This window comes from Opisthocomus hoazin, chromosome 24 (assembly GCF_030867145.1).
Source record: "Opisthocomus hoazin isolate bOpiHoa1 chromosome 24, bOpiHoa1.hap1, whole genome shotgun sequence".
Classification (NCBI taxonomy): domain Eukaryota; kingdom Metazoa; phylum Chordata; class Aves; order Opisthocomiformes; family Opisthocomidae; genus Opisthocomus; species Opisthocomus hoazin.
Genome location: NC_134437.1, coordinates 1,115,382 through 1,137,382, shown reverse-complemented (window position 1 = coordinate 1,137,382; position 22,001 = coordinate 1,115,382). Strand labels below are relative to the sequence as shown.

The 22,001-nt window shown below is 57.9% G+C and overlaps 2 protein-coding genes across 4 annotated transcripts in view; both read left to right on the top strand.

Moving 5' to 3' along the window:
• Positions 1-22,001, top strand: part of FXYD6 (FXYD domain containing ion transport regulator 6) — a 157,601-nt gene that overhangs the window by 73,490 nt on the left and 62,110 nt on the right. The window lies entirely within an intron of this gene.
• The window catches only part of DSCAML1 (DS cell adhesion molecule like 1), a 105,749-nt gene that overhangs the window by 52,329 nt on the left and 31,419 nt on the right, over positions 1-22,001 (top strand). The window lies entirely within an intron of this gene.

Genomic DNA, 22,001 nt, shown 5'->3' with positions numbered 1-22,001 from the left:
ACTCACAGTGGAGGGACTGGTGTCGAGATATGCATTACAGTGATAATTCTGCAAATTCCAGAGCATTAGTGTTATTAAAATGTCAGGCTGATATCTTCCTCGGCATTAAAACTTTTAATGCACTGTATCCTTCTAAACTCATGGTGCTCCAAGTTAAAGCGTGAGAAGAAAATGGTCACGGGGCAGAAGATTAACAAGAAAGAAAAGGGGGATGCACTGTTGCAAGGCTGCCTTGCAAATAGCTTCTTTTAGCACTTGTGCCTTTCGGTGAGGTTAAACTCCAGCAAGTCATGTTCACTTTTGTGACGACTGTCTGAAACTTGCTTGTGTCACCCAAAGGGAGTGTTAGCAGCACTGCTGAGCTTTTAGAGTTGTTGGAAAAGAGCTGCTACGGTCAGATTTGGCCAATAATCGCAGGTGCACACACAAACTCATCCTGCCCAACAGCCAACGGGCAGGAGCAAAGCTCTTCTGGAACTGCAGGTACAAAGCTGGCCTGGGGCTTGTGGCCGTCGGGGGACTTTTGCATACATCCAGGTAGTATCTCAAGGGAGAAACTGTTCAGGCAAATAAAAAGTGAGTCGATCGTATCTGCTCACAGCCATGGTGCATGTGCTGGGTGGTTGTACCGCTTCTTCAGACCATCTTGGATGGCACTTCCTACTCCTCGGAGCTTCCCAGGGAAGTCACCGCGTCTGTAGGTGGAAATACATGCTGGCAGCTGACAGGGTTCTGCAGGGAAGAAGAGATGAGCAGCTGAGCTCTTCCTCTGCCGTGTTGGCAGGCTCAGAGCCCCGGGAGTACAGAAAGCAGAAACCCTCTCCAAGAGCTTGGGCGTAAACTTACCGCTTGCTTTCCCCCCGTGTGCATCAATAAATCAATCGGCCAAACGCACGTCTTCAGGGGGAGGTGAGCGGGTGGGGTGCCCGCGCGGGGCGGGGCGGGCCGCTGTCCGTGGTGCTGACGGGGCCCTGTCCGTGGTGCTGAGCGGCCCTGCCCGCCCGTGCCGCGCCGGTCGCGGCTGGGCAGCGCCGCGTTGGCATTCGCGGCGGCTCCTGCCCTGCTGCGGCGGCCGGGTTACGTTGGTATCTGTGACCCCGCGGAGCGTAACCGTGCCGTGCCTCCAGCCCTCCCCGCAGACCGGCTGGCTCCCCACCACGCGCTGTGACCCTGCCCCTCCCCCCCACCCCCCCCGACTGCTGTGGGGTGCCAGCTGGGCTGCTGAGCGAGCCCTGGCCGTGCCAGGTGACACGGTTTCCAGCTTCTGCCCTTTCTTGTCTTTGTTTTTGTTGCCTTTAAAGCCCTTCGCCTGGAAACCTAGAGTTTGCTACATGTCCTAAGCGTGGGACTGGGCTTTCTCGTGCCATCTGTACATGTACTGTGCACCAGCTTACTATTTTTCCACAATGGAGTGGGCTCTTCTTAAATATAACTCATTTCCTGTACAGTGCTGCTTTCAGCACTGCTCCTCGTACGGCAGCAGAGAGGAATCCAGTCCCCAGGCAGTGAATTAGGAGGTGGAGGCTGCTCATTTTTCATCTCAGTGATAAAAAATCTAATGCAATCATCAAAAAATAAAGCTGCCTTTTTCATGTCTTTGCCATTAGGAATGTCTCTTGCTACTGCTCTCTTTTCCCTCCTAGCCCCAAATTATTGAGGTCTCAGCGGTGTTTAAAATCTCATGGAAATTTACTTTTGGATGCCAGCAAAGGGATGGGAGTTTGAGTAATCTCTAGGGCTGAAACATTCCAGAAACATTGTGTTCCCTTAATAAAAGCATATTTTATTTGGAAACATAAATGTTATTTTTCTAAAGGCACCATCCTGAATGGGGCTATTCTTTCTTGTCCTTTAGCTTAAGATATTACAAATCCTGGGAGATGTTCTCCTGGTTTAGCAGCCATAACCTTACATTTATTGCATGGGTGGCCACAGCAGCCCCCTCAGATAATTTTGTTTAGGACTGTGAAATTTGCCTTCAAAACTGAAATTGAATCCATTCTCTGCTTTCAGCAGCGTGATGGGTTTCTGCATGTCTCTCTTTCCCAAGGATGTTTGCAGTTATTGATGCTGAGTGCAGCTATTTATCACAGACAATGCAGAACAAAGAAGAATTTATTAATAAGTCTCCTGTTCCCATATGCTTTCCTAAGGAACCTGAAGCGTACTATTTTCTCCTTGCCCCATTTATATCTACGTGGTTTTGCTCCTGTCCAGTCAGATTAAATGCTTGCTGAGGAAAAGGGGCTGCTCTGTAGCATCTGGACAGGTTCGATTCAGCCGTCAGGAAGGCTGTGTGGGTTATTGGCTAGCAACAAACAGGGGAAATAATGTGGAGTCCCACAACACTGACACCACGATGCGATGCAGAGGCATGGGCCAGCGTGCTGTCTTGGTGGCCCCAAGCAGCACCAGGGCTCTCGGGGATTGCTCTGCTCGTCCTTTGGCACAGGTTAATTTGCATCAAACAGGAGGATATCCACAGGCAGGAGTTCTGCTCTGTGTTCTGCTGGGTGGCAAGCAGCACGTAACGAATGCCTTTGACCCTTCTCTTGCCTCACTTACAGTCAAATCCTGCACGCACCCATGGTGGGAGCCTGGGAACGGTGTTTGCCCGTCCCTCGCCTTCCTGGCAGGTGGGCTCAGCGGGGGCAGAGCAGGGAGAGGATGTCTGGTACGAGCTCCTGCCTGCAAAATTAGTCAGAGCTGCTGATGTGGGGACACGCTGATTCCTGCTGCTCTTGAGAAAAGGAAGGTGCTTAGGGACTTCTGGTGGGGTTTTTCCCCCTTGTGCCTTCTTATGCGCTAATTAAAGGTCAGTTGCCATTTGCATTCAGTGCATTTCTTTACTTCCCTGGGCAGTTGTGTCAGCAGAGGGTTGTTTTCCATTTGACCAAGCTGTGGCTGCAGCGATCGCCCCAGGGTGAGAGTACCCACTCCCACCGTTGGATAATCCAGCGGAGGCCATCGTGTCTCAACCTGTATTGTTGCTGGCATCTGCAGGAGAGAGGAAGAGAGCCCCTCTTCTGCTGCTCCCGCTCTCCAGCCCCACAAGATGAGTGTTAGGCATTTATAGGTTTTTCTCCATGGATACGTATGCGGGCACGTTGGTAAAAATACACACGCGCACAAGTATATTTATCTGTAGTGCAGTGAAACCAGTGCAGGCTGCGAGCTGATTCCCTCGGGTGAAACACCATCCTTCCCCCGAGCGCTTTGAAAGGGGAACTGTGCTGATAATTAGTGCAAATATTTTGAATACAGAACTCATCACGGGCCTTTATTGCGGTGACAGGCGGTGACCTGCGATGCGTTTCTCCTTTTTTAATGTACCCAGAATATGTAATTAAGAGGTGACGAAAAGATTCTTTATCATTCTTTGTTTTCTAATGCGGCAGGCTGTTATGAAATGCTGCCCCTCCTTCCGTGGCTCTCAGCTCCCCATGACAAATGCGGGCACCGATATTTGCTCTGCTCTGCAAACCACCCCGAGATGGCTCCTCTGCTTCCAAGGCGTTGTACCTGCCTTCCCTTTGGCTCTCATTTCCAAAAGTCAGAACAGCTGAGTAAAAGGCAGGTGGTTAGTAGGCAACTTGCGTGAGAGGGCTGCGGGTGCGGGGGGTGCTGCCGGAAGGGCGCAGCCGGGGAAGGGCGCAGCGGTGCCAGCACCCCGAACGCCTGGAAGCTTGGGTCACTGGGTGCAGGCTTAGTGCAGCGGTGCTGCTGGCGTTGGGAGTCGGGGGGAAGGGAGCTGAAGGCAACTTGTGGAAATAAGCCTGAAATGCAGGGTGGAGAAGGCAGGACAGTTGCAGCAGAGGGGCAGAAGTAGCTACGGCGATATCTCGCTAGCTCCCGACACCCTGAGCCGTACGGTACGACGGATCTGGGCTGGCCCGACACTGCATACGCAGTCAGGCTCTGATACGCTGCGGCAAATGCAGCGTGACAGCACCTGAGCGAGTCTACGTGCAGAACAGATGTCTTCTAGCTGGGGCTGGGGCTGTAGCACGTCGTCATTTCATCAATTATAGATCTCTTCCCTTGCCATAAGCAGGCGCTCCAAAGCGGGACTGTTAAAGGAGACGTGAAAAGATTCGAGGGCAAAAGGGAAACTTGTGAGGACAGAGCTGAGTGTTTAGACTTGTTTCTCATCCGGGAGGTGGCAGAAGTTTGGCGGTCCCCTTCGGTGCTGCTTGGCCAGCCGTGCTGCGCTCTTTACCACCATGCTCTCTGACTTCGCGTCCCCTTGCACCTCTCCGTGACGGGACCCTCAGCCCTCGCACCGCAGCAATGGGAAGGGCCGCGGGCTCCTGCTTCCCCTCCTGCTCCTCACCGGAGAACTGGAGCCCCTGGGGCCAGACCCTGCTCTGCGATCCTGGGAACGCTGCGGGAGCCTGACAGGCTCCCAGTGCCACCAAGCCCCCTCGGCTTTTGCCCGCCCATTTGCTCGTTGGTGTGTTTAACTGTTGCAGCTAGCCGCCTTTACCTGGCAGTCCCGCTTCGTTACAGGGAACGCAGGGCTTTTATTATGACTGTAGAGTGGCGTCTGGTGTTTTCACTGAACGTATAATTTGCCATGTATGAAAACCATTTCCAGAATTAATTTACCTACTGCAAACAGTTTGTATTAATGAAAATGCATTTTTCATGTGGGTTTGCCGGAAAAGCTGGCTGGAGCTCAAGAGCTCACTTCATCCATCCGGCATGAGTAGGAGATGGAATTTGTTTAAAAATTAAATAAATAACACACCCACCCCCCATTTTTAATACAATATGGCCCAGCAATAATCTCTGAGGCAGACTGCAAAGGCTGCAGAAAGCTCCATCTGTGGCATTTTAATATGCAGCATTGTCTCTCTTTTTAATATCCCCCCTTTCCCGCTTGCGTTTGTGTAAGTGAGACGCGAGGTGCTGTCATCTTCCCGGGTCACATTTTGATGCTTGAAATGAACAGAAGTGGAGATGGATGCAGCCGTGGAGCCCTTCCCGTATTAACATGCATATTTTAGAATAATTGATGCTGAATTCATTTTGCAGCCTCGTTTCTCCTCAGCCTTCCCCCACCCCCTCTTTCATATATGCATGGAAAAAATCCTGTTATCCGTCCAGATGGCAGCTGGGTGCTCTCTGCTGAGCTGGGCCCTGCTCTGTGTTTCGGAGGCTGCTCCTGGCCGGGGAGGGCACAGGGCTGGAGGTGGGAGGCCGACTGCCGCGGCAGCGTCGGGCAGCGTCTGCGCCGCGCCGGAGGGCAGGAACGGGCTCTGCTTAGACACCACCCGCCGATGCTAGGCTGGCTTTGGGTGTCCTCCTCTCGCCTGAGCTGCTAACGCCGAGCTTTGCAGGTGGCCAGGCCTGGCTGCTCGGTGGAGGCGGCAGCGGGTGGTGTCGCCTGGGATGGCATCAACGAGGCTGCGTAACTTGCTGCAGAAATGCGTTGGTCAAAATGCCGTCTGCAAACTTTAGAATATTGTGTGGAAGGGCAGATGAGGCTTCTACAGACACTTCAAAATAAGAAGGTTTGGAAAATGTTGCAAGACCAGACTATTTGGAAAACTTGCTCCTGTTTTGGGTTTGTCTTCAATAATTGCGTGCTAGCAAAAAAACAAATCGATGACCTCTTTGGTATAAACAACTGAGAATTAATACAGGGTTGTTGACTTTTTGTTAAGAGAATCAAGGAAAGCATTTGAAAAAAGGTGGGGGTGTTCAAGTAGAAGATGGTTTGCACCGACCACAGTGTTCTTGGCCTCTGTAAAGCGGTTTTCAGCAGCTCCCTTCCAAACCCGTGCTGAGCCGGCTGGATGGGGCCCACCCTGCCGTTTTGGTTGCACCCCCGCTTGCGGGCTGCGTCGCTGCCTCTTGTCCCTGGGGTGTGACGCAGAGCAGCCCAGCCCTGAGCCTGCAGAGCACCCGGAGCATGCAGCTGAGCCCGCAAATCATCCTTTGGAGAGCAGTGGATATTTTGTGCGCTTAAAGTTAAGCCCATGCCGAGCAGGACGTGGGGTGGCGAGCTCGGCACCACGGTGGGCCTCCACGTGCCACCCGCCGCACCGCGCTGGGGTGATGGTGGGAGCTGGGGACCTGGGCAGGGGGGCAACCCCTGGGAAGGGCACCGGCCGCCTCGGCAGAGGCAGCAGAGCCCTGTCTGGCTGCCAGCCGGTGCGCGGCTGGTCGGGAATCCCCTGGCGCTCTCCCTTGCAGCTTGCGCTGGGAGGCTGCAGCTCCCTACTTGAGGACCGCTACTGAGCGCGTGTGTCACCTGCCACTCTGCAGCTGTATTATTACAGCCTAACCTCACGCGTGATGTTTATCTCATTCCAGGACTACTGTCAGCAACACCACTCTAGGCATAAACTTAATTATATCTCCTTGGGTAGCAGCGGGGAAGTGATTTATTGCTGCCTTTTGTTTCCATCCTCCCCTCACCTCTCTGTGATTACGCTCCGGAAGACGTGCGCTCCCGTTTGCCGCTACGGAGACGCTGAAGGTTCTCTGCAGCTTCGCCGGAGTTGCAGAGCCTGTGCCTGACAGTCGGTGTTGGCCGCACTCGCTCGGTGGCCCTGTCCTTACGCCTGCCTCCTCCCCCACGGACCATCAGCGTGACACGGCGTGTCGGGATGCTTGAGTGCACGAGGCAGGGGCTTCCAGTGCTAATGGGCTACGCTGCTTTTTCACGTAGTTTTAGCGGATGATTTTCTTTTAGAAGAATTGGTGTGTGAAGGCAAAAATCCCCTGGCTGAAGTGGCTCCTCAGGAGCAGACGGGCCAGCTCTTCAGTGCCCTTTCAGCCAAAAATCCTGAGGTTTCCCATCCAGCCCTCTCGTGCCAGCTGGCCTTCTCTCGCTCCTTCTTTCCCCCTTCGGGTGTGTGCTGACAAAAGCATCCCCCGAGGAGGGTCCTTGCCCTCTCAAGCAGCGCGCTCTGCCCTGCTGCCAGGGTTAGTTCCGAAGAGAAGCGAAGAAGTTTGGGAAATAAGATTCCCTTCCCTGTGCTATCTGCTGAGGCCTTTGCTCTTGCTCCCCAGGGAAAGGGAAGGAGTTTTAATTATGCCTGCCTTCTGGAAACACCATGGTAATTAGCAGCGCTGCAGAGAGCAAGGCCTGGCTGGGGAGCGCTCCAAGGAGACAGGAGCTCCTTGAGGCTTTTTAAAGACTTTTCTGCTCTGAGGTACAGCCATGCTGGACCTGGCTCAGCCCCGGCTTTGTTTGTGCCCTGAGCCCCCAGAAATGGCCTCCGGCCTCATGGGATGGGATGGGGTTTGGGGGGCTGTGTGAAGCTCCAAGCACCGAGCAGCGGCAGGGGAGCGAGCGCTGGCAGCTGGCGTTGGGACAGGGCTTGGCACTGCAGGAGGCAGGTTGTGACAGCGGCAGCTTGTCCAGCCGTGCTGCTCTTGTTCGTGCTTCAGAGCAAGTACAGCAGAAAAAGAAAGCCCAAAGGGAGCAGAGGAAAGTGGGGCTCTCACCCAGCACGCCTTGCTCAAAAGGGGGCATTCAGAGCAGATCCATCACCTCGTGCCACCTCTCCTTGTTGTGTGGGGATCGTGACGAAGGATGCAAGAAGCATCTCTGGGAGCAAGGGCTGGAGGGTGCCTCGCCCCGTGGGCCGCTGTGTCTGAGCAGGGCCTGGACCGGCTGGCAGGGGCGCGTCCGTGTGTGTGTGCTGAAAACGCTGCCGGGTGGTGGGCATCGGTTACCTGTGGGCTGCCTCTTCGTGTGCCGTGGGCTTGTGTGCACGCCAGAGCACGAGGGTGCGGGACACGGCAGCTCCGAGCTTCAGTACGCAGAGCAGAGCGGCGCAATAACGCGCTCAGTGAATTTCTCCGTGTGGTTTTGAACAAATTGCTGATTATTTTTCCCCTCATTATTCACCTGACAGAGGAGCAGGTTGAGTAATTAGTGAATGCGCATGAACTTTGCAGTGTGTTTATTCATGAGACGTTTGTGAATTGGCTGGGTATCGGCCCCGCTGCTTTAGCTTGTGCACCCGTAACGCGCGTCAGCAAGGAGCGTCGCTAGCCCGTCCCGTGCTGCCCTCCCCACTGCCTTCCCTGCCAGAGCTCAGCTTTTTGTGGCCAAAGCATGCTCATCCTGCCCGACAGCAGCACAGCGCTCTGCTCCGCCTGTGTGACCTGTGCTCACGTTGCCTGCGTTGTCGCTTGTGGGTGAGGAGCTCTTTGCGTGGCTGCCTACGGATGCTGCGCTTACCCCCCCTTGCTCCCCAAATCGCCCTGCTGCCCTTTGCCCACCCTTCAGCGCAGCGTCGGAGGAGCCTGTGCGAGGCAGCAGCTGCTGAGAAGGGTGGCCAGCAAGGCTGGAATCGCAGCTGGAAGGGGTGAATAGTCTCTGTCCCCTCGATTCTGAAAGGCTTTTTGGAGGCGAGACGTGGCTGCAGTGCTGCAGGGGCAGAGGGACCTGGGCCGGGGCAAAGCGCGAGCGTTCCCAGGCTGGGCAGGGGTGGAGATCTGCGTCCCTGCCCGAGACGGAAGGCTGTGTTCAGGGGCCCTGTCATCGGACTCTGTTGCCCAGCCCTCTGGGAGAGTGCCCTGTGGTCGGTCACTTTGGAGCTGGACACGTGAGGCTGGATGCTCTGTGCCATCCAGGGAGGGACTCCCGAGCCTGGGCCACAGGCTGTCCCTGTGCACCCCGGTGTCCGCGGCTCCGTTCTGCACCTGCCCTCCCGGGGTGACCCAGCCGCGGTGGCTTCCCAGCGTGGGCTGCTGCCTCTCCGTGGCAGCCGGCTCGGATGAGGCCAGCCGTGACTGCTGAAGCTGCCGCTGAGGCCTCGGGCTGTCCTGGCACCGCGAATGCTATAAAGGGGCCACTGAACCGTGCAGAGCAGGAGGGAGCCCTGGGCAGAAGGCCAGTGGCCGAGGAGGTGTCCCCCCAGGCCAGTGACAACAGTGTATGCACTGTCCTCGCGTCCCTTGCCCGAGCGATGCTCCGACCTGGCTGGGGTGGGGGTGGGCAGCTCTCGAGGGCCTTTCACATTTGCCCAAGATTAAGGGATTCATCCCAAATGTCACAGCAGGGAGGCAAACTGAAGGCAGGAGTGGGACAGAATGAGCTCAGGTCTTGGATAAAATTCCGTGTGTGTGTGCACGCGTGCTGCGGGTGAGCGAGCTGCAGTAGGTGCCACCTTCCGAGTCACCGGCAAGTTGCGGGGTCCCAGCTCCCAGGAACCGAACACGCCGAGCAGTGGAGCGCAGCCCGGGCACTGGGGTCATCGCGTGTCTCTGTGCCGTAGTGCTGGCAAGCAGGCGCTCCTCTCCCCGAGGGAGCGTGCTTTCCGAAAATAACGGGCAACTCGGCAGCGATGCCTGGGGGTGCCAGCCCCTCGTCTGCCACTCCCCGTTTCCCCCAGCTAAACCCGAACAGGCTGCTAGGAGCTGTGTCAGGGGCCAGGGCATCCCCCAGCCCACCCTGGCCCCTGGACACTCAAAAGGCAGTTGAAAACCTGTCATAACAAAATCTCATTGCATTTAAAGACTCCCAGCCGCGTGGAGTCCGCTTGCTCTCCTGGTAAGCTGCCTCAGCGTGTCATTGCTCGTTGCTAGGAAATTGCATCTTCTTTCAAGGCTGAATTTGCTGAAGTTGAGCTCCAGGCAGGGGATACTGTTGTGCCGCTGTCGGGAGGACGCGGGATCTCTCTTCTCCATGTCTGCGGTGACCAAGGCACTGCTTGCAGACGGGTGCTGGGGATTGTGCTGCGTCCCGCAACATCTGACTGATTCTTCCAGCCCTGAATCATTTTTGTGATCCTGAGTTGTACTATCTGGAGTATTTCCCCGCTGGCTTTGAAGCATAAACTGTTACTCACTGAATCCCCCAGTGCTCGCACGGTGGGGCTCCCTGGCCAGGAGGGGATGGCTTTGATGTAAAGTGCCTGTGCTGGCAGTGGGTTGTCAGCGTTTCGCTGTGGACGCAGATCCTATTGCCAGGGCTGGGAGGGATCGATTAGATACGTCTATGGGCAGCGGATCCGTAGGCAGTTACTGAAAAGATTGGGCAGGGATGTCCCTGCTCGCATCCCTGATGCGATGGGGGATGCTGGGCAAGTGGCAAGGAGCTGGGCTGCAGACACGCCTGTGCCGTCCCGGAGCAGCGTCTGCTGTGGCTGCTGCCGGGGCAGCGCACCGGGCAGGTGGACCATTGCTCCCACCCGCTGTGGCATTCCTCATTCTTCTGGATAACTTGGTTCAGCAATCGCACTGGGCTGCGCACGGCTGCAGGGCCCCATCCCTCCTGCTTGCTGATGCTCTGCTTGCCATAGCGTTGTCTCAGCATCCTGGCTCGAGGGAGCTGCCTGCTGGGGCTGCCGCTCTCCAGTGTTGGTTTTTGGATTGAGGTCCCCGGTCCGGGAGGTGCCACTTTCCTTCCGAGGGCCTGCTGGCATCCCTCTGGGCCCCTGAATCAAAGGCCTTGCAGTGGAGCGTGATGGTGTTGGCAAGCTGCTGGGATCACGGCAGCACTGTCCTGCCCTGGCCATTACTTGCCCTAAGTCTCCGTGCTACCTGGCAAAATTTGTCAGCAAGGATTTTAAGAGGTGTCTAGAGGGTGACAGAGCCAACAGCACTGGCCCAAGGCTTGGCAGACACCTTGCCCTTTCCAACCAGACTAGGCTGAGTCCTGCAGGGCCACAGCAGGAGGACAACGACCAAAGTCAGGGGGTGTGCAGAGAGCAGGGCCCCAGAGCCTGGGCACCCCAGGTCCTCCTGCCCCAGCTGTCGGACCCCTTCCTTCCTCTGCTGGTAAAGGGCAAGGTGGTCCTGAGGCACGCCCGGCTCCCGGGCTCCCTGTCCAGCACCCTGGCCGCCCGCCCCCTGACAGCATGGCGGAACAGCCGGTGGCCTGCCTTTCCTCGCGGAGAAGAGGGTCCCCGCGCGCGGGGAGCGGGAGCACGCGGCCCTCAGCGCGGCAGTGCTCAGAGCCCCGCTGAAGCAGGCAGGGCAGCGCTCAAGCACTTTTCTTTATGAAAGCAGCTACTGTGTGACAACAGCTGAATGTGCTGACAATAACGTGAGGTGGCCCTGGTAGCACGCTCTCATCCTTGCTCGCGGCAGAGGAGAACTCTTTGGTGGGTTACAGCTCAGATGTGGCTCACTTGTGCCGTACTGGTTTGCAGAGCCGGCACCTCTGCTCCCGCTCCCAGCGCTGTTGAGCGAGCGCTCCGAGTCAGCCCGCTCTGCTCGGCGTAACAGCGGTTTACGGTCCAGGTGCCAAATCCGTACGTGCATTCTGCTAGGTGAGCAGGTACCAGAGCTCTTCTGGGCTCCCCTGGCAACTGCCTCATCTGCTGACGTGCAGACTCCTCTCCCGGGGTCCGTGGCAGGGCCAGGGCTGGGCGCAGGCGCTCTGAGGGCCACTGCGCGTCTTGCGTGCTGCTGTCTCCTCCGGCCCGCGGCGCTTCGGGTGTTGCTGGTCCCTGCAGGGTGCAGGCGCTGACGCTGAGGCTCCCACAGCACCCAGACAGGCCTGTCTGTCCGAACTGCCGGGCCGTTACACAAAGCCACCGTGGCTGGTTTAGTTCTTGGGCCTCTAACTAGGTCAGCGTGCGTTTGCTGTGTCTTCATAATCATTGGTAAGACGCGGTGGGTCGTGTGCCGTGCGGGGAGCGGGCTGCTCCTCCTCCCAGGCACGCTGCCGTCGCTGCAGCCCCCGCCTGTGGCGAAGATGCTCCTCTCGGGGGGTTGCTGCCGTTCCGCTGTCGGGGGAGCAACGCGAGGGTTGCTCCCCCGCGAAAGCGAGCAGCTCCCCGGTCGCTCTTTGAACCTTTTCAGCGCTGGCGCGTGGCTGAACGGAGCCGGGCTCGTGGCAACCCGCTGGTGGCTGCCGACAGCCCCCGGAGCGATGGGGCTGTGCCCGCGGCAGGGACTGGCGTGCAGGGACCTGTCTGCCCCAGGGGGGGCTTCTGCAGAGCCAGCGCGCGGGCCGGGTGGTAGCGGGGCTGCCTCCATTGCTGCAGCCTCCCGACAGTGCCTTCTTCGCAGAAACGTGCAGGCCAACTCCCTGAGCAAGGTGCCAGGCAAAGAATAAACGCCGCCACCCTCTCCAAGCCGTTCAGACTTCAGAGCTGAAGAGGAGGTTATGTCCTGGGGAGTTTTTTCTGTTGCTTTCCCAGCACTAATGAGCGGGGAGGAAGTTCTGCTCTTTGTTCGAGTCACATCCACTGATTTTTTTTTTTTTCCTTTCCCCCAGTGAGTAGTAGGGAGGGAGGAGGGGATGCCTCGCATGTGTCAGCGTGGACACGTGGGACCGTGGCAGCGATGGGCAGTGTGGGATCTTTCTGCTTTACTCCTGAGGTTGAAGCTACAAGAGTTCCTTTTTGAGGCTTTTGGTTTTTCTCATCAGATCAAAAGGAGGTCTTGGCTTTAGCAGGGTTCCTTTAAGCCTGGTGCAGGGCAGCGATCTGCAGCTCTCTTGCCGTTTTCCGTGTTGCAGAGCGAGCTTTCTGGCCTCGAGACTTCGCCCTGCAGGCTCTCGGAAGCTCCTCGCCCCATTTGCTGGAGAGCCAGAGCATCCCCAGCACCGAGGCTTTGGCCCTTGCGGATCGGTCCGTCCGTGCTGTTCTTGCACTGCCAGGGGTGTTGCTGGCTGCAGAACGCGCTCGGTAAGAGGATCTGGGCCGTGTGCTTGGGCTCTGCTCTCCCTCCCTCTAATTTGAGGGGGTTTTAAGGACCAGCTGGCGGATTCGGAGCATCCTATACACAGAAACTGGCGCTAAGGCTGGGTGCTTGCCGGATGCCCTCGTTCAGGTGGCACACGGCTGCTGTCCTGTAAAACTTCACCCAGCTCTTCCCTCCTCCCTACCCGAGGCCGGCGGCAGGGCTGAGACGCGGCCAGCCCGGGCTCCGCTGCCTCGGCACAGACCGGCTGGAGGAGGCACGGCCGGCGGCGCGCTCGCCACTGCCCACGCGTTCTCGTAGGGACCCTGCCGCCCGTCCCGGCACCAACTGCCCCTCCGCCGAGGGCTCGGCACGGCCTCAGCAGGAATTTCACGAGCTCGTTTGGCGCTCTGAGCCTGCAGATAGTTTAATCCAGAAGTGGCTTACAAGGAGGAGCGAGGTTTAGTCTGCACAGCTTAAAAACCCCTCTGGCTGGGCTGGGGCGAGGCCGGCGGCTGGCTCGGCGGCACGGGCGGCCGCGTGCCTCCCTCCGCACCCCTCTGACCTCGTCGGGCAGATTTCGTGGCGCGGCAGAACGACGGAGCCGCAGCGCGGGGTTGGCACGGCGGCTGCGGCTGGAGCGGGGACGGCGGGGCGGGGGAGGTGGCTCCCCTGCACGCGCATCTTGCTTTCCCTCCCGCTAATCAAGGGAAGGCTTACTTAGCAAGCTGCAAAAAATCATTACGTATGCTGCGAGTGGCCTGGTTAATTAAGATCTACAGTTCTCTGGGTAGGAGAAGACGACCTATATTTACTGTATGTAGGGAGACATCTGTCAGCTCGAAGCGCTAGATAGCCCAGCGCAGGTCTGTCCTGCTTTCTGCAGGCTCGGAATTGCAACTGTTGTAAGCTCTGATGCAGCCCGAGTTAATTTTAAGATGACTGTTACTATTCTCAACATACGGAAGGGCATATTTAGCCTCTCAGTACTCAAGAAGGCAAAACCCCCTGCATGTTTCTAGTAATTTTTCCCTAACAGTTTGCACAAAACAACAACAACAAATCCTATTTGGTTTCTGCAAAAGAGTATGTTCGAGGGTGATCGTAAAATAGATTATTTTTAAATCTGCAGATGGTTTCCACATATTCCTCCTCAGCTCACTGCAGCTTTCCACCTCAGTAAACTGGTTTGTAATTTAGCCGAGGGCTGTGGAGCAAGCGTTCTGTCGTCTTGTTTTTCTTGTTCGCCTCCGTTACCCCCCTCCCCGCTTTCTGTCCCCTTTCTCTTTCCTTTCCCCTTGCTTTTCCCCCGCCGATGGGCGGCCGGTGTCGGGCGGGGGGCGAAGGCACTGTGTGCAATGGCTGTGCCCCCCGGCCGCCTGCGCGGGGAGGTCCCCGCAGCGCTGGGGGCTCGGGCTGGGGCTCTGACGGGCGATGCCGTGGAGCCGCTGCTCCCAAAGAGCCGATTTCTCCGTGGGGAAACTCGGCCACAGCGGGCACGGAGGTGCCTGCTGCCAGGCCCACGATGCCCTCGGTCTGCCGGGTCAGCGGGGGCTCGCCCGGCGGCTCGTGCCCGGAGGAAGGCAGTCGAGGGTTGCTTACAGCTCGCGTGAGGTGCACGGCCCTGAGAAAGATAATTAGAGAATGGACGCGCTTGCAGTCCTGCGATCGCAGTTCTTCCCCCTCCCCCCCGCTCCCTGGAAGAAAACACCGCTTTTTTTATTTCTTTGTTCTTTCATGGTTCAGCATTATAATTATTGAGATTTCACTGCAGGGCAAAACGATCATTTGACAATGTAAGTGGGGAAAACAATTCTCGTGCTATCCGGCAGCCTTACTCTTATTATAATTATGGCGAAACTCCTGCAGACTGGAGTGGGGGCAAAGAATTTCCTCCTATGCAGGTATTTGTCTTTTCAAGATTTCTCAAGATTTGATTGCACACACGAGGATTTTCTTCTCTTCTGTATTTTTAATAACCCGAGGTTCTTGATGGATGGCAAAGGACTGAAGTACCTGTTGTTTTCCCCTTTGTTTTCATTAGGTATTTGCCATTTCTGTCATTCTCTTTGTTCGTGACAGATTTTTATGAGCAAATATCTTGGTTAGAGCTATTCAAAATTCTTTGTACAGTGATGTCTACAGCGGCAGCAAAACCCAATTAAAAAATCAGGGGAAATTTGATGAAACGCTGCAAATTAGCCGCTCTCAAAATAGGGGACATTGATCACTTGTTCTGTGCCACCGGTTTGCGCTCGGCGGGCGGGCTGGAGGCCGCCGTGCGTCCGGGCAGGTGCTGGCAGCCAGCACTGCGTCTGGGGCCGGGCAGAGCCGCGTCTTCACCATGACCTTGGTCTGGGCGCCTTGTAGGGCCGTGCTGGGCGAGGCTGTAGTTGTGAGGAGGGCATGGCTGAGGGCACGCGGGTGCTGCAGTGTTTTCTTCCTTTGGGTGGGCACGTACACCCGTGGTGTCGGTGGTACTGTTGGAGAAGACTCTCCGGAGGCGCGTCCTTGCGTACAAACCCTCCTTGCTGGGGGAGCGCGTCCACCGCGTTCCCTGTGCCGTACCTCATCCTGCGCCAGCGGCCTGGCTCTCGGCGTCCCCGTGCCGGTCCTCGCCCTGGCTGGGTGCCATGGCAGGGCAAGGCGTCTCGGTGCGGCGGGGAGGGTGGTGAAGGGGGCTGTTGTCCCCTGCTGCCCTGGGGCTGCTGGAAATGAGCTGCCAGAACAGAGGCAGCATTAACCTAATTATGGCCATACATGCTACCTCAGTGGTGGATTTTCCTTTCTTAGCGACTTCCTGTTTTCCTCTTTCAGATGCAAATTTTTGCACAGTCCTCGATCCAGATTCTCTTCTCATTAGCATGAAATCTGACTAGTTACGCGGTTTTTTAAATAGCAAATTATAAAAAAAGAAATGAACACCGTGCACAAAGCCGCAGCGAAGCCCCCGTGACTCTCGGGGGCAGGAGGTGGCGGGCTGGTGGCAGCGTGCTGTCCTTTCGCAGGGCTCGCCCCCAGCCCACGCCGACGCCTCTGCTGCTGCCGCCGCAGCGAAGGCGAGCGCGTACTCAGCCCGCCGACTGAATGAAGCCTTTCGGCTTGCTTCCTCCTGGAAAACGAGGCTCAGCGTAATAGGAGGTTAAAAAAAATTACACTGGGAAAATCGTTTTTTGAAATGAGTGTATCTCGATGGGTTTTATATTTTTTTTTATGCCTGCCGTCATCTCTACCCGCTGCAGCTCAGCACTGGGAGAGGGCTGGTAATACATCTGAAGCAGACGGCACTATTTTGTGGTAAATGTCACTCTAGTAATATTTAGCTCTCCGTGGAAATAGAAATACAATTCTCGCTAAAGCGATGTGCACGATACGCAGATGCGGTGGCGTGGGCCGGGCTCGGGGAGCTGTGCTGCTCTCCTGCCAGCCCCAGGTCCGGATGCGGCCCGGGATGCCCGTGCCTGCCGTCGCCTTCGCTTCGCCAGCCTCCCGTCGCAGCCCCTCCCTCCCCGCGCTTGCTGCCACGTAATGAGTTTGATAAGAAATTGTCTCGTTAACAGGATTAGCCATGGAAATCTCTAGTCCCCTCCTATTCATTTTGTAATGCTCTTCATCCTGTTCTGTAATTTTCTGCTGGTATTAGACGGCTCCGGACCACCTCGGGAGATTAATTCCTCCTCCTCCTTTGATAGTGCCAGGGCGGCTGGTGCTGGGGGGGCAGGTGAAGCGGGGGGCTGCCCTGCGGGCCAGCCCCGGGCTGGCCCTGGCTCCGGTGCGCAGAGCTGTCCCCGTCCCCTCCCCGGGCAATGCCTCCTCCTGCGTGTGTTTCGGCGAGGGGGTCTCCTTTCAAGTCACCCAGGCAGGCAGATGCAAGGGTCCCCAAACGCTCCCCGGTTTCACCGCCTGCGCCCCGAAAGCTCTGAAGAGGCGGGTTAAAACCCGGAGAGGCAGACTCTGCGCTCGTTTATGCCCGTGCGAATCTGATTCTGCGGGTAGCCTAATTCTGGATTTACTTCTAGGAAAATGACTTGCAAGACTGGCCCTTTGGTAAATAATTACTCTTGATTCAATAACTCCTACCAGCCCTGCAGGAGACCTGGCTTCCGAGGGAGTTAATAGAAAGAGATCTTTCTTAGCATCTGTTTTCCCGAGGTTGCTGACTGGCGAGCCCGTGCCTGGGAAGCGGCGTCCAGGTAGCGGAGCTGCGCGCTGCGAGAGGAGAAGGGAAACGTCCGGGGCTGCTGCTCGGGGCACAGTGCAAACAACACGGCTCTGAGATAGGGTGGTCAGAGCAACAAAAGGGTTTTCCCTTTCTCCGGTGAGGTGAAATTAACGTCTGTGATTTCCTGAAGTGCCTACCTGGACTGCCTTCGCAGCTCTAAACACCGCCTTTTGCTTTCCCTCCCAAAAAGCTCCCCAAGTGCAGCGTCAGAACTTCTGATGCCTTCGCTGCTCAGAGGGAGAGACATGCAGGCAGTAAAGCCATTGCACCGCGAGTGAAGTGACAGAGGTGCTAATTGTTACGTGGACGGTGAGGTTTGGGGAGATAATGCGTGTTTTGGGACAGGGAGAGCAGGGCCGCTGCGTGGGGGGGCTTTGACAAGGTGATTTCCCCCCAGCGAGTGCCTTGCGAAGGCAATAATTTGTTCACCGACTTCTGCTCCCTGCGATGGGAGCGTCCGTGGTCAGATTACCTTCCTCTGCTTCGCTGGAAACGGTTTGTCATGCTGCTGGTGACTGGTTTTTGCAGTGGGGATTGTCCCTGAGCAGCAAGGGTGGGTCTGGCCGTGGCGCTCCCGGCACTCGCGCGGTGCGTGAGCGAGCCACGAGCTGGCTGCTCACTCCCCGGCAGTGGGGAGCAGCTGTGTTGGTGCCAATATCAGAGTTTACTGATCCCCTGTTTGCTTCGGTGCGCGTTTTCCTAAGCCCCACCAGGAAAATCCCTGGCTCCCGATGCCGTTTCTGCCAGTTAACCTGGCCACCATCGTGGCAGCTGCCGTTGGTGCCCCTTGGCCATGGTGATGCCCCAGTCTGGACACCCTGGAGCCCTGGGCACCCCGTCTCCGCAGGGCAGGGTGGAGATGCTCAGAGGCTGTGCTTAAATCCTCTCTGCAGTCGTTTGCAGAGGGCGTTTGTGCACCGCCGCGCCACCGGCTCTCTCCGGGCCGTAAGTCCGGTGGTCGGAGCCAAAGTGGACGCTCAGAAAAGCCGCCAGTGTTTCCGTTTGTACCTGTCGACGTGTCGCCAGCAGGCTGGCGTTCTGCAGGTCGTCCCGCGGCGCCTCAGGAGCCAACGCGTCGGAAGGGGATCCGCTGCCGAGCAGCAGCTCTGCCGGGGGGCGAGCGAGCGGAGGGCTGGGGGCTCAGCCCTGCCCTGCGCCCGTGCCCAGCCGCAGCCGGGTCCCTGGGACACCTGGGAGCGGGGACCGGGCACCACAGCTGCCGGGCAGCAGTGTGGCAGGGAGGTGACAATGGCATCCTCCTGTTAAAACTTGCTTGCGTTTGGCTTCTCTCTCTCTCTCTTTCTTGTTTCATCTCTCCCTCTCAGAAAAGCCATTTAAATGCAATTCCATTCTTAAAACCTCTCCCTCATGCATGCCTAATGAACGTCAGGCAGAGGCGCCCGCAAGGGGCCCGAGTAGGATCCAATCTCGCCGAGTGTCGACAAGTCATTTGGAAGAAGCCCTGGGAGCGTGCCCGGTTTTATTACAGCGTAATTAGAAATAAAATCTTGTTGCAAGAGGAGAATGAGAGATGGGTGTTAATCCTGTAACGGGAGGAGACGGAGCTGTGCTTATGAAGGAGATTAAGGAGGGGAGGCGGAAAGCCCGTCACGACTCCCCGACTTCCACCCCTCCTCTGCTGGTCCCCCCTCCCTGGCTCCGCAGGCTCCAGCAGAGGCAGCAGGCGGGCGTGCGGCTGGCACTCCTGCCCGCTCCTGCCCGCGCTCCTGCCCGCGCTCCTGCCCGCGGCCGGCCGGGAAGGGGCTGGCGTCGGGGCTGCGTGAGCTGCTGGATCTCTCGGTCTGCGGGGGGAGGCTCCTGGCGAAGCCTCCAGCGCCCGCAGGAGCAGGCAGCGGGCTGCAGGCAGCTCCCCGGGGGAAAAGGCAGCGTGGGCAGACCCCGGGAATGGGCAGCTGCCCGTGCCGTGCCCACCCCAGGCAAGGTTTCTGGGGCACGGTGCTCTCCTAGGGCGAAGGGCTGCTCCTCCTGGGCGGAGGAGGGGGGAGAAGAGAGGGAGCCCTTTGGTGCAGAGCCTGACCCACTTGCTCAGCTGGCATCGGTCGTGCTACAGATGCCCACGAACCTTCAAGGTGGGACCGTTTGGCTGGGCGTGCGGCAGCTCGGCTGCACGGAGAGATGTGCTGCCGTGGAGAGGGCCGGGGAGCGGCGACTGCCTTACACCTCCCCTGGGATCCCGGCTGCAGGCAAGCACGTGAATAAATCTGTCAGATATCGTGCGGCTCTTATTAAATTTGCATCGGGCTCAAGTCAGGCTTCGTCTTGGACATCCCTGGGAGGGATGGATGGAGCTCTAATCTCGGCGCCCAGTCCAGACCCCCTCTGCTTTCGCATTTGCTGTGGCACTGAGCTGGGCTCAGCCTGCTGGGATGAGAGGCAGCCCCGGTGCGTGGCCGCTGGCAGCCAGCCCGCTCCTCTGCCCCGTGCTGGGTGCTGCGGCCCGGTGCTCGGGCCCTCTTGGGACAGGGGTGCCTGCAATCCACCCAGCAGCTGGCCAGGAGACGCTGTGCCGTGCCGCGGTGCTGGGCAGGACAGTCCCTGCTGCCTGACTTTGCTGGCCTGTCCCCGAGCGAGCCTCGTGCCGGGCAAATGGCATCCTGGAACAGCAGCCACAGCAAAAATTGCCGTCACAGCAGCAGTGGAAAAATCGCAGGCTTTGTTCTTTGGGTCTTCCCCCTCCGTGCCTTCCCCTCAGGGAGGCATTTGTCACTTTAAATGTGGCCAGAAATAGCACCGAACAGTTATTGGATTTGTCCGGGGTGCCTTGGGATGCATACGCTCAAAGTATGGCTAATTCATAAATGCTGGCACCTATTGATTCTCTAGCAGTTGAAATAGACTGCGTAAGGAAATATTGGCCCCGGAGTACCAAGGGAAACTTATCTCATTAGTCTTACGACCTATAAAATGCGGTCTCTCCTGAAGCCCTGACCCCGTTGTTCTTATAGATCTCTATCGGATAGAGCAGTAGCTGGTGACCTGTATTGACTGTAATTTTTCTCTGGGAATTGGAAGGCCCTCGGGACTGATGCTGGAGTTTCATGGTTGCCACAGGCAGCTGGAAGCGGGAGAGGATTTCGGTAGCAGCGAGTATGCGTGTGTGCACACAGGGGTGTAGACAGAGAGACCCTCCTGCTGGGTGCCGTGCCGGAGAGCCCCCTCTCGCCCTCGTGCTTTTCCCTGGGCGAGGGGCAAGCTCCCGGGGTCCGGCGGGGCTGGCAAGGCTGGGCGAGAGGGGCGCGGGGGCTTTGGCGAGGCGTTCCCAAAGGCAGCGGCTCGAGTCTTGCTGGATGAGTTATGAGCGGCACATCGCTCCAGTCTGGCCACGGATGTACTTAATCCTCTGCTTCCCATAAAGCTTTTCCACCTCCTGGCAGGCAGAAAGATCTGATTTTATTCGGCGACCTTCAACGTTAATCTCGCTGGCAAACTCGGCAGTAAGTCACTTCGGTGAGGTCTCTGTCGGAGCCGTTTACATCAGTTACTGCCCTGCATCTCTGCCTCGAACCGGTGGAACGCTCCTCAGTGGAGTTATTTGCCCCTTTTTGAGAAAAAGGATGCAAGCTGTGCTGTCAGGGTGTGTGTAGAGCTCACGTTTCATGTAGCGGCATCTTCAGACCAGACGGCTTGCAGGGGGCAGATGCCTCCCGCCGCTGCGCGGTGGAGAGCTGGATGCTAAAACCTCAGGTTTTCTGCCCATTCCTGTCTCTGGGGCTGATGCTCTGGCTCGAGCCCTGTCTCGGAGGCTTGACCTCGGGCAGCAGCTCGGGGCTGCGCCGCCCTTCGCCCCGCCACACGCGGGACTTCGGCTGTCGTGGGCCCTGCCGCTGGTGGCCTGGGTCCCAGGGGGCACGCCGCGCCGCTGGCTCCGCGCACGTCGCTCTGGCGAGGCTTCGTTTGCAGAGGAGGAGCACGGTGCCCGCGCCCAGGGCTGCGGTTAGCCATGCACGGACGCATGCCAGCCGAGCGCGTGGGGACCGGGACCAGGCGGGGCTCCCAGCACTCTGCCAAATACAGCCCCTGTTACCATGGCGACTGGCTCCCCCCGTCTCGAATCCCAGTGCAGCCAATGTTCTTTGCTTACTGGTTTGATGGGAGATGAAAAATTAATGGTTGATTTGCATGTTATTTCAGTGCGCCTGCGGGGCTGCTCCCCCCTCCCTTTTACGGAGGTTTGTACGAATCCCTCGACGCCTCCGATCAGCAGAGCTTGAGACTCGTGCCGCTGCGCAGCTGGTCCCGGTTGCATACTGGTGCAGCACGCGTGCCGCTGCACTGGCGCTGCCGTGCTCTAGCGCAGAGGAAAACCATGCGCGAGGTTTTGGCCGGGGACCCCCCGACCCCTCCACGCAGGGATGCAGACGGGGGTCCTGCAGTGCCGTGGGGGTTGCAGCTCACAGGAGGCGCGGGGACAGCCACCCTGGTGCCCACGGCACCCCGGGGCCGCCAGCTCCCCCTCCACTGCTTCCAGGGAGAATCTGCGTGGGGCTGCCAGCCCGGTGGTTGCCTCTGCCTCCTCTTAACCGCAGCCAGGCTCGTGTTGTGTTAAGGGTGCTATTTCGTTGCTGTTTAGAGTCCTTAGTGCGCTCGTATCAAGCAGTTGGAGAGAAGCACGCGCGTCTAGCGAAGCGGCAGCTGGAGCGGGGCGGTGCCATCGCCTTGGCTCGTGCTGGGAACGTGCTCCAGCTCCCTGGTGGAGAGCCCTGTTTTCTGCCACTCCGCTGCCTCAAGCGCTTGCGGTCCTGCCCCGGGAGCGGGGAACCGGGCTGCTCTGGGAGCGTGTGCCTCTAGTTCCCCGGCTCCACCCGTGTTTTTCCTGCTCTAACGGGTTCAACCACAGCACTTTCCCCCACCTAAACTGGGAACATCCAGCTGCTTCCAAAAGGTGCCGGAAGAAAAAGCCATTGATTCTCCTCAGCAGCCAGGTCCTGGTTTACCAGGCATGGTGCAGGACTTGAAGGAACTATCTGCAGCCATTGCTGGTCCAAAGACTAGTTTTACAGGTTTCAACTCTGAACATTCAGCTCTGCGAGCTACCCCCTGCTGCTCGGCATTTGCTGTGTTTGGCAGGGCTGGTTTGGCTGCCAGGCTGCGGCCGAGCGGATGGACCACCCCGTCCCAGCTGAGGCTCAGGGGCGGCCGGCGCTGGAATCGACCCCAA